Raw genomic sequence first — 12,689 nt, forward strand, 5'->3', positions numbered from 1 at the left:
TGCTTGTGTCCAGGAGTATCTCCATGATTCAACTCCAGCCTTGATTGCTGCTTAGAGTGAAGCTAAAACACTACATGGAGACCCTAGGGGCCAGCACTGACTCCTTGGCTCCCAGGACTGGAGTCATCTCACTGAAAACCAGATTCTCCAAGACTCCTGTACCCCAGAGCCCCCGCTCCCTGGGCCTGCCTCTTCCCACCTGGAGAAGTTGCTGCTCAGCTGGAAGAATTTGTAAAACGGCATTCGAGTTCTGAAACACTATGACCTCTGTCTTTGTTCAGTTCCTACCACAATATCACACCTTCGTGGGATCAAATCTGATTAGGAATAGTGAAGAAATGCTCAAAGGAAGGCATCCCCGAGGTGCTGAGACCCTGAGATAGCGGACTCCAGGCAGCCTTCTAGTATGCAAACTACCTGCTGGAGGCAAGGACTCCTAGGGAGACTCCTGATGTTTCGGTGCCAGGACCGAAATTCAGTATAGACTACTGAGTAGGAGCCTGCTTCCTGCAGTCAGACCTGGATTCAAACAGTGACTTTGCCTATTATTAATTGTGCAATGATTATCTCTGTCTTGTTTGCCCTTACATCCCCTGTCCCGTGTGGGCACTCAGTTCCCACAACAGAGGAGGATAGTAATGGGCACCTCCCCACCAGGATGCTCTAAAGACCAGATTCGATGACACAGATAAATACGTTAGATGCATGCCTAGCCCAAGGCTGGTGCAAAAACCTGGTAACAATAATTATTTTATACAACGAGGCATCCCTGTATTTCAGAGTCTAGTGCACCAGAATCAACAGGGGAGCTCGTTAAAAAATGGAGTGTTGGTAATGTTCCCACCACAAAAAAGAAATGGCAATTGTGTGATGGGATGGAGGTGTTAGCGGCAATCATTTTGCAATATATAGATGTTATCAAACCAACACACGCAAGTCTTAACCTACACAGTGTTATACGTCAATTATATCTCCATAAGGATAGCAGGGAGATAGCTGGGGGGAAGAAGATGGGTATGAGTCTAAAAAGGTAACCCCAAGAATCCTTTGGTATGGGCACCTGGGTGGCTCAGTGGTTGAGCGTCTGCCTTTGATTCAGGTCATGATCCCAGAGTCTTGGGATCGAGTTCTGCATCAGGATCCCCTCAGGGAGCCTGCTTCTCCCTCTGCCTGTGTCTCTGCCTCTCTCTGTGTGTCTCTCATGAATAAATAAATAAAGAAAGAAAATCTTTAAAGAAAGAAAAAAATGAAGAATCCTTTGGCATAGGAACTGTTCAGTGTCTTGGCTTGGGCAATAGATACACAAACCTACACATGTAATAAAATTGGACAGAACCACATGCATACAACCCCTCCACACAAATGAGTACACAACTGGAGAAATCTGAGATCAGTGAGTTGTACCAATGTCAATCTTCTCGCTCTGATTTTTTATTCCAGTTTGCCAAATGTTACCATTGGGGAACACGGGGAAAAGCTTATGAAGGATTTCTCTGTATTATTTCTTACAATTGGATGTGGATTTAGAATTACTATTTGGAACCAGACACAGATTGCTGAACCCCACCCCCAGACTACCGGTCTCATGCAGTAGAAATTGCATTTCTTTTCTGAACGTGTTGCTTTTCCCCCAGCTTTATTGAAATATATTTGACACAGAACATTGTGTGAGTTCAAGATACCTGAGATGGTGGTTCAAGGGACATTTATATTGTGACATGATAACCACAATGAGATTAGTTTACCTTATCTATTACCTCATCTAGTTATTTTGTGTGTGTGGTGAGAATATTTAAGATCTACCCTCTCAGTAATTTTCTAGACTACAGGATTACTAACTAGAGTCACCATGCTGTACTTTAGATGCCAGAACTTACTCATCTTATAACTGGAAGTATGTACCCTTTGACCACCACTGCCCATTCCCCCCATCCCCAGCCCTGGCAACCACCTATCTACCCTCTGTTTCTAGGAGTCCAGCTTGTTTAGATTCCATGTATGAGTGAGATTGTACAGTATTTGTCTTTCTCTGTCTGACTTACTTCATTTAGCATGATATCCTCGAGGTCAGACCATGTTGTCACAAATGGCAGCCGTTGCTTCTTTTTTATGTCCACTGGGTAAATGTACATCTTTTTTGTCCAGTCCCCCATGGAACTTGCATTTCTAATGCATTCTCGGGTGATGCTGATGACACTGCTGGTGAAAGGACCAGACTAACCTGCTTTTATCAGAAAGGTACCAAGGAAGGCAGAAAATTTTGCATTCACACGATAATCCCAAAGTGAATAATCCAGGTTGGTAGGAAAATTAACTCCATAAATTCCCGCAAGGCTCTGGCTTCTTTCCATCTGTGGTTCCAGCATCCCTTCCCCTATGTGGTGAGACCTGGTCACCCATCTCCACCTTCCAAACCCAGGGAAAGAGGGAAGAGGAGAACTTCAAGACAAGCAATTTCAGGAAGCAGATGAAAAGGAAGCTGCTCCTGTGGCCCCATTCATATTCTACTGGGACAGCCACATCACAGGACCATACCTCACTGCAAGGGAGGCTGGGAAATGTAGTCAGTAGGCAGGTGGTCTTGTTCCCAGGAAGAAGGGGAGAAAAATCAGGGGTGAGGAGTTGACCTGGGGAAAGTGCCAGAACAGGGAGGGTGCATCAGAGATATGCCTTCATCCTGGAGCATCCCAGAGAAGTGAGACAATGCAGGACAGAGATGAGGGCTGAGCTCAAGAGTCGTCCAAACTGTTGGTTCATCCTCGCTTCCATTACTTTGTTAGTCTCATTCGTTTCCCTTTGCATTATTTCCTGCGGAAATAATGTCCTAAAAAGCAAATAGCTTGGGAGGTAGTTGGGTAGAGGCAAAAATTTTGCAGCTCCACTCTTCCTGGGTTCCAGGCAGGCCCCAGCCCTGCCAGTGCCTGGTCTCTGTGCCTTCCCGATCCAGGGTCTCAGGAGAGCAGGGTCCCTCAACAGCTTCAGTAAAGACTCCTGGCCTCTAGACTTGGAGCAAAACCACTAGAGATGCCCCTCCCTGGCTCTCTTCTGCCCAGTAGTTTGAAGAACAATCAGACCTCTGCCCAGCATTCATTGGTTCCACCATCTTCCACCCAGTGGCCTCCATTGTACCATCTATATGTCAAATGGTGCCAAAGTGTCTCACACACCCGTGAGTCAGCATCATTGAACTCTGAGTCAAGATGATATCAGGTGTTCTCTGAGAACCCACCACCAACTGAGCTACCCAGGCTATGCACAATTACAGAGAGTCCAGAGAAGCTCAAGGGCAGCAGGCCTGATGTATTTTCCCCTTGGGGATTTTTGTCTCAGGTTACCATATTCTTTTACAAAGGATCTGATGACTGATTCATTGATTAAAGTAAGGGTGGTGAATGTGGTAGCTTCATCTCCCCTGAAATAAAGGATACAAGAAGATATACCACAGGACCCGCTGAACCTGTTGGAAATCATGGAAAAGCTATGTTTTAATGATGATTAAGATTCTGTACCCAATTCCAGTTTGGGGGGTGGGTGGTTCTCCACACCAAGCAATACTCTAGCACCAGCTAAGTGTCCTGTGATTCAACTCAATTCTGACATCACCTGACTCGGCAGAGAGCATCAGTCTCCACAGGTGAAGGGCTCCATCTCACAAGACTGCACCCCCTTTGGATGCCAATGGCAAGTTCCAGTTGTCATTTGTGCTTCTGACTGACCAGCCATAGATCGGAGGTTCCAACCACCTTTTCCTTGGGTTTAATTTATTTGCTGAAGTATTCACAAAACTCAGAGAAACATTCTAATTTATTACCAATTTATTATAAAAGCATATAACTCAGTAACACCCAGATGGTAGCTATGCATAGGGCAAGGTATGTAGGAAGGGGCCCATGGCCTCCCATGCCATCACCACATGAGCTAGTCCCCTAGAACCTCCACGTTTTGCCAACCTAGAAGCTCTCTGATACCTGTCTTTGGGGTTTTCATGGAGGCTTTATGACATATGGCATGCTTCATTAGCTCATTGGTCATTGGCTATCGATTCCTCTCTAGCTACTCTAACCCCCTCCTCAAAAATCAGGGAGTGGAACGAAAAGCTCCAACCCTCTAATCACAGGGTTGGCTCCAACCCGCCCTCATCTTTCGATGTTTTCCAAAAGCCACTTCATTAACATAACAAGTCCTTTCTCTCTCTCATCAGAGGACATTCCAAGAGTTTTAAGAGCTCTGTGCCAGGCATAGAACCGACACCAAATACATATTTCTTATTATACAATCAAAATATCACGATGATGACACAGAAGATGATGGTCGTGGTGAGGCCAAGATGTTGTGTACCATGCTCATTGTGTGAAACCCACAGTTTACATACTGTCTTTATAAATGGTAACTCAGGGGGACACCTGGGTGGCTCAGAGGTTGAGCGGCTGCGTTTGACTCAGGGAGTGATCCCAGAGTCCTGGGATTGAGTCCTGCATTGGGCTCCCAACAGGGAGCTTGTCTTTCCCTCTGCCTTTCTCTGTGTGTGTCTCTCATGAATAAATAAATAAAATCTTTAAAAAAATGGTGACTCAGAAGTTCAAAATAAGCCAGGGTCACAAAGCTTGTAAGTGGTGGTGCCTGGACATTAATGCAGAGCGTTCCCTCTTCACCAACATGTCAAATGTCACCAACTGGTGTCCAACACTTAAATCCAACCTACCGATATTTTCTGTCTGACCTACAGAGTGCTTTAAGTTCTTTGAATTGGTAACCAATATTGAAGTATAGGATTTGGGATCGTTGTTGTTTTCATAAGACTAAAGGCATCCTAGTTTCTGGCTTCTGGAAGATTCAGAATGTCTGACATCACCAAGGCCATGATTCCCACGTGATAATGGGTATCCAAGACTGTGCACTTTTGACCCGCCTGTGGCCACCATTTTGCCAAAGTCCACACCCAGATTATTTCTCTTGTTAGGTCATAGGCTGACCCCATTAGCATTTGTGTTTTCAACCTTCCTATTTCTACAAAGGGCAGCAGCAATGTGAGCTGGTGGTCGGCCACTGGGATACCACCCAGTGACCTGCCTCTGGCCCTAGCATAGGAGACTGGCTCTGGGACCTCATTGACTTTCCAGATCCCTGAGGAGCCTGCTGAGGCTCTGGTGGAGGCTGGCTTGATAGGAGCGCAAGTAACTGGCCCAGACGTAGCCATAGTATTTCTCTTAAAAAAGCATGACATGAAGTTAGATCAAAGATGAAATTGGTTTGGGAGGGGCAGGTCTTGTGCTCTCCGCGCTGTGCTTGCTGGGAAGAAACAGTCCTCCTGGCGCTGACATGCTCCACACCAGCTCAGTGAATTCCCCCCGAAACTGTGAAATTGCATAAAAAGATCTGATCAAAGCCCCCATCGGCCGCCAAGCTATAATGACTTCTGTGATTTTTCTTAACCGGATTTTAATTTTTATGTTTATTATTTGGGGACTGATGGAGCAGAGGAAATGGTTCAGCCTCTGGATTCCACTTTTGCTCTCTCCTGTGAAGTACTTTAAGGACTTGGGAAAACTCAATTGCAAAAGAAAGGCATTTGGCTTTCAGTGTTTCATGTTTTGTTCCTGCTCCCCAGGCTTGGAGACAGCTCAGGAACTTAATTAAAATCAATGGAGAAAAAGAATTGAATAAATCACAACATGAATATCTCTGAAAGTCTGTATCACTGCACAGTGGTGTAGAGGTGGAGAAAGACATTCTGTTCTCTCTCTCCCTCTGGAAAGGGAGAAAATTAAAATTATCTCACAGTGCACTTTATGTCTTTTCTCTCTCTCTCTCTCCCCCCACCCCTTCTAAAAGCAGAAATCTGAGGGGTAGACCATCAAGAAATCAAGGGTGTGTATCTGCCTCTCATCCCCAAGAGTGGTAACTACCATGCAGAAAAGACCTCCATCCATTACTGAACATGAAGCATATGATATTTGGCTTCCTCAAGGAATCCTACAAAGTCATGGTGCTTAAGCCCCATTTTGCAAATGAGGTTAAGTAATTTCCCCCAGTCTAACTGGGCCACATGCACATCATTTACCTTGGACTTGATAAATCTGCAAACCAGTGTTTGGGCATTGTAGACCAATTATTTCCAGGGAATCTGAAGCTTGCCCAGAAAGGGACAAGAGAGGTCTCTACAGGAACCCCCATCTGCCCCCTCCTTCTGGGCACAATTATACTTAACCACTCCGTCCCTAAAAGAACTGAGTGAGTTCCTTAGGGTGCCAGAGGAAGAAATTCTCTTCCAGTCTTGAAAATGCAATTAGACCTCTACCATCCCTCATCCTCCATGAGTAGTTCTTGCCCAGATCTAATCCGAATGTTTTGGGCTGCAGGCTGATCCCATCCTTGGGTACATAGGGAAGTAAGGGATGGACCCTCTTCTGCCCTCATCTGCCTACTACCCTCCAACCTCTGCAAATTTCTGCCCTCTTGCCAAATGCAACACCCAACCCCGTGCCTGGTGCAAAGCTTGTGTTTATTGAATGTTAATTCCTTGTTGCCATTTCTTCTTTCCACTATGCCTGAGCCCTGGGGCTGCAGAGGTCACTATCTACCCTCATTCATCTCTTGGAGTTGCTTACAGTCTAGAAAGAAGGACCACCCTTCAAGACATAGCTATGAAGCAGAAAGGTAAGTGCGATCATATACTACTGAGGATCCCCAGGGAAGGATCTGCTCTGCCTTTTATGACCCCTGTCCCCCTCATGTCACTGTGCCTAGAACAAGTTGCCCTTGGGGAGAAGGCCAGATGCCATAAGTATTCTCATCTCTCATGCCATCCTCACTCCCTGCACTGAGGATCCTCAGTAAACTCTTCCTTATTCCGGAATATTCCTGCCTCCACGATTCATCTGGCCAAACTGTATTTATCTTCTATACCTCTGCTTAAATGCCACTCTCCCAGAAAAGCACTCAGTAATTTGCACCTAAAAGCTAGTGCATGTCCTTTGCTGGATGCCCAAGCTACATTGCACCCAAAGGATTCCTTCTCTAAACATGTACACATTGAATGAGTAGTCAGTGTTTGTCTCTCCTGATAGACAGTGAGCACCCCAGCAAGGTGAGGAAGATGGTATTTTGGTTAAATCTCCATGGTTAGAGAGGACAGACTGGTAGGAGAGAGTAAGTAGACAAAGCATGAATATAAAAGATATTTTGAGGGCTAGATTACCATGTGTGAATTAGCAAACTATCGCCCCAGCTATGCCATATAACAAATCACCTCAAACTCAATGGTTCATGGCAAAAAGCAGTCACTCTCATGCTCATGGGTCTCTAGGACCACTGTAGTTCAGCTGATTCAGGTGCTGCAGGTTATCTGCACTGACTCCAGCCTCTGGGTTGGCTCAGGTGGGCTCCATGTGTGTTTGTTCTAGACCCAGACTGAAGGGGTTTCAGTGCACACTTCTCATGGCATATCTACAGAGCCCCTTACAACCTTGGCCCAGAACAGACACTCTGATGCTCCCATCCCCATCCAGGCTAAGCCCCAGACTAATGGGGTGGAGAAGGGTACTCTGCCTCAACTGGGAAGAACAGCAAAGCCACGTGGCAAAGAGCACAGATACTAGTTTAATACCGGAAGGGTGTGAACAATTGCAAAGACGATCCATCCCTCACCACAAGAGCAGGCTGAGGAAGCAGGACTCAGAGCTCGTACCCAGGTTCTTATTTGTTAAGTGGCTCAAATGTGTGTCACTCTCTGAGGTGGAGAGCACACTTGAGGGGGATGTTGAGCTCAGTTTTGAGCACACTGATGTGTATAATGGCCAAGACACATCTGAATAGAAAGTCTGGCTTCCACTGGCTCCATTGGTCTATGTCTCAAAGGGAAGGTCTGGGATGAGATCTAGGAGCAACCAAAGGTTTGGGGGATGGAGAGGGTTGTGTAGGGTGACTATGGGAGGGTGGCAGATATCACCGACTGGCTGGCCTGTCCCCACCTCCTATGCAGCTAGGGGTGGTCACGTGACCCAGTTCCAGCTCATGAGATGAAAGGAAGGGTTCCCTGGAGGGCTTTCGAGAGATTTTTGCTCCACTGGTAAAATAGCAGATACATGGAGAGAGATGTTGGTGTTACTGCTTATCACTGTCCCTGCCTTAAACGCACATGGATGCCCATTGCTACAGCAACCTGTGAGATTGACAGGTATGGGAAAGAAAAGTTAACAAACTAAAGATGTTGAAAGGAAAGTGTAGAAAAAGCCTAGGTCCAAAAAAAAAAAAAAGAGCCTAGGTTTTTAATGATATCACCAGGCAACTTCTCAGACCTCCGAAGATCATTTTAGGGAAACAATGAATATCCTTATGATTTGAGCCACTGTTACTCAAGTAATCTGCCATTCACAGATGAATGTCTTCCTGAATGATACGAGGGCTGTGACTTAAACCCCGGGGAAAAACAACAGATATTTAATGGGTGGGCAAAAGAGGGGGAGTCAGGAACATAAAATAAAAGGAGAGAGATATCTAAGAATGTGGAGAAAATATCAAAATATAATCAGGCCCTGTCCTGCAAGCAATTTCATTACAACAATGCATGACAATTAGTCACTGATTTTCACTGGCAGGAAACCACTGCTGTAGACGAAAAATGTATGTTTCCCAAAATTTTGAATGCTGAAATCCAATGTGTTGGGGACTGGGAGATCGGGCCTTTGGGAAGTAATTAAGTCATCAGGATGGAGCCCCCATGAATGGGATTAGTGCTCTTATGAAAGAGACTCCAGAGGGTTCCCTTGCCCCTTTCTACCACGTGAGGACACAGGAAGAGGACCAGGTACAGATCAGGAAGTAGGTCCTCACCAGACACCAAATCTGATGGCCCCTTGATCTTAGGCTTCCCAGCCTCTGGAGGTATGAGAAGTAAATTTCTGTTGTTTACAGGCCACCCAGTATGTAGTATTCTGCTATGGCAGCCAAACCAACTATGATAAATCATTGATGTACTTAATGAGGGGAATAGGGTATTTTGGGGACATGGGAGGCTGGAAGATGGAGTGGAAGATCACAAGCACTGAGGAGTATAGTAGATACTTGAGAGCAGCATGGAATATTCACCCCTCCTCCCTCTTGGGTGGGACATCATGCCTATGCCTAATTCCTGGACTGAGACACAAGACCCAGAGATGATCAGCTGGCCCTACCAAATCCCCTCAACCACAGTATTAGTTCAGAGGTTGCCATGTACCCAAAGTTGGGATAATCAAAGTGGTATCTGGGCCATGTGTTAGGTGACAGGAAGAGATTCTCTCTCTCTCTCTCTCTCTCTCTCTGTTACAGTATTAGGGAGGAAAGTAAGAAAATATATTGCTCTTCATAAAAATGCAATAAAAGATGAAGTACAAACAGCCCCTCTGTTATGTTGAAATATTGTCATTCTGTGATTAACACTCCATGCATCAACCTAGTATTGCAGATACTCTTTTTCACACTGGACTTGAACTTGGAAGGGTGTGAGGATTAAGCCAAGTTGTCATCATGCAGATAGAGAATCTGAAAATGGATCCACCCCAGAAACAGCAAGAAGGAGGAGTGATCTTGTGACCTTATGTGAGCACCTAAATCAAGCCATATCTGAAGCCAGGACATCCTGAATTCTAGTAACATTCTCAGTTTGCACAAGAGTTGTGTAGGGTTACTACTTGCGTATCAGTTTCCTGATAAAAAGAGTGACATGGAGTGGAGGATGTGGTGATGAGTGACTGTCCTTCTTATTCAAAAGCTGGTGCTAGCAGGCAATAATTAACCCTCTCCCCAGTCCTCTCTTAGGATTGTTCTGTTAGCCACCATCACTTGGCCAGTAGCTGTCATTTCCGCCTTTCATGATGCAAAAGGATGGGAGGGGCCGCCCAGCTCCTTTAGTCCCTTTCTGTCTGAGTGCACTGGGGCCTCACACCCCTTTCCTCCATCTGGAGAAAATGAGCCACTCACCTGATTTATCACTCCTTGTTTCCATTTGCTTCTGCTTTTATCAGCTTTCAGTATGATGCTCCAATGTTCCCAAAAAGTATATCTGAGGAAAGGCACTGACTTCAGAGTAACCAGCAGATTTTGTGCTATGATGCAGTCCTGTTGAGATTATCCATGCGGGGCCCAGAGCTTTTTGCCAAGAGCTCCTAATAATTCTCTGAGCATGGCTTGCTTCAAGCTCTGAATCACAGAGGGGCAGAGGCTGCTGCTGGGGGCTAAGTGATTGTAGCTGTGCAGGTTAGAGGTTCACAGGGAGCCAGCGGATCACTGTAGTCACAGGGATGCTCCGTGTGTCATTGGTACCCTCCACCCTTCGCCCCAGGACCTTGCTCAGGAGAGAGACAGGAAGAGGTAAAGGGGCCAGAAACATAGAGATGTCCTGATGTGAGAACCTTCTGATATGCCCAGTCACCCGGTTGAGATGAACTGGAGAAGCACAGTCTGATGTTTTTAGCTTAGCAAGTGAGATCAAAGAGACCAGATATGGACGAGAGAGATTGTGTGCTACATCTATCAGGATGTGGTTAGGAACTAGGAGTCCATCTGACACCAAATACAAAACAATACACCCAGGCAGGGTCAGGGAGGGGAGATCCGGGATAATGTTAAAATATAAAGTCAGGATCACAAACTCAAATGACTCTAGGGCTATAGTGAGAAAAATAACTGGATGAACTGTTCTAGGAATAGATCACGGAGAATCAGAGAACTAAACCAAGATAAGCACCTCCTATTCAACTCAAACTAAGTAGGAATGGAGGTCAGTGTTGTCCATTTATGCTGGAAAAGCCATAAATGAATAGAACTTTTTATTTAAAGTGGAATCATTTAATTTTTAAATATTGGCAACCAATTCTATTTTTTTTTCTTTTCAAAAAACAATATGAACTTTTGATTTCTGGCTGGGCATGTAAGGAACTTAGAGACTATCACTCAGTCCCAACAACAAGTAAGAGGCTGAGCATACTGAAAAACCCACAATTCTTCTTAGATACTTCAAAGAAGTGAAGTCACAAGGTAAGTAGTTGCCTTTAAAATCAGAGAGACAGACAGGCATATACAGGGAATCCCAACTCACCAGCAGAAACCCATGGGCAGCAACCTCCATGAATCTGCACAGGAACCAGTGCTGGGGTAGGGAAATCTGAACTGCAGCTAACAAGTTGCTGGAAGCTCGGTGTGGACAATCAGCGAGAAGAAAACTGCAGTGAGGCCCCATCATTAGGCTGGGAAGAAGGGCACACCTCTGTGAGTTTTACCTACAGGAGCCCAATCTAGTTCTTGCAGAATATGGAGTAGGGGAAATCCCTTTATACTTCTGGTAGGGTGAAGGGAAAAGAAACCGTTCTGACATCACCACATTCTGTTGTTGTTGTTGTTGTTCTTCTTCTTCTTTTTTAAAGTTTAATTTATTTATTCATGAGAGACACTGAGAGAGAAGCAGAGACACAGGCAGAGGGAGAAATAGACTCCCTGCAGTGAGCCTGATGTGGTACTTGATCCCAGGACCAGGGGAAAACAACCTGAGCCAAAGGCAGACACTCAATCACTAAGCCACCTAGGTTCCCCAATGTTCTGTTCTTCTTAACAGGGCCTGCCCTCAAGAGAAGCTATATTGCTGGAGCCCAATCTGCTGTGGTTCCATCAGACCCAAACCCACCTAGAGAAGGAAAGCACCCAATTCCAGTCCCCTTTACCAGCTCTGTTCCACCCAAGGGAAAAAAACTATTGAGAAGCACTGATGAAGTTCACATTTCAGGGACACAGGCTCACCAGAAGACTGAGATCTAATCACAGCACCACAGAATGCTTCCCTTCCCTCCACGCCTTAGGACTACATTACTAAAGGCCTATTGCTGCCATTCCTTTTCCCTGGTGCATCGTATCCACCTTTAAACAAAAAATTACAAGGCATACTAAAAGGTAAAAAACAAAATTGAAGAGTCCAGATAAAATCAGAACTAGAATCTGATATGACAAGAATGTTGGAATGATCAGACCAGCGATTTTTTTAAAACTATGATGAATTTTTAAAAATTATGATGAATAAACTAAGGGCTTTAACAGGCAAATACATTATCAGTGAGGGTGACAAACATGAGAGACACCTAACTCTGGGAAATGAACAAGGGGTAGTGGAAGGGAAGGTAGGCAGGGGGTTGGGGTGACTGGATGATGAGCACTGAGAGGGGGCACTTGGCGGGATGAGCACTGGGTATTATGCTATATGTTGGCAAATTGAACTCCAATAAAAAAATTTTAAAAAAAGAAGATAGAGATCATCTAAATAAACTTTTATCTTAAGTTTAAAGAAGTGGAATCAATAATGAACAATCTTCCAAAACAGAAAGCACCAGCCCCCAGGGGGTTCACTGTTGAGTCCTACCAAACATTTAAGGAAGATATGACACCAATTAACTCTTTACAATCTCTTCCAGAAGATAGAGGCTAAGGGAATGTTTCCCAACTCATTGTATGAGGCTGGGATTACCCTAATACCCAAAGAAGACAGAGGCATTATAAGAAAAGAGAACTACAGACTGATATAACTGTCATGGACATAGAAGGAGACATGGACTTTAAGAAGACCTAAACTGAGAAAAAGCCATGAGGATGGCTATGGGAGGTGTGTTCTAAGCAGAAGAAACAAGGGCAAGATCCCCAAGGCTGGAACACATCCAAGTAAGAGC

The 12,689-nt window shown here is 45.1% G+C and overlaps 1 long non-coding RNA gene across 1 annotated transcript; it reads right to left on the reverse strand.

The window, feature by feature from the left end:
- Positions 1–3,850: 3,850 nt before the first annotated feature.
- LOC140637648 (uncharacterized) lies at positions 3,851–11,312 on the reverse strand. Its single transcript, XR_012034716.1, has 3 exons — positions 11,078–11,312; positions 9,961–10,098; positions 3,851–5,354 (listed from the first exon to the last, which is right to left on the reverse strand). It is a non-coding gene; the product is annotated as an uncharacterized lncRNA (long non-coding RNA).
- Positions 11,313–12,689: the final 1,377 nt, after the last annotated feature.

The sequence above is a fragment of the Canis lupus genome, chromosome 8, assembly GCF_048164855.1.
Source record: "Canis lupus baileyi chromosome 8, mCanLup2.hap1, whole genome shotgun sequence".
Taxonomy (NCBI): domain Eukaryota; kingdom Metazoa; phylum Chordata; class Mammalia; order Carnivora; family Canidae; genus Canis; species Canis lupus.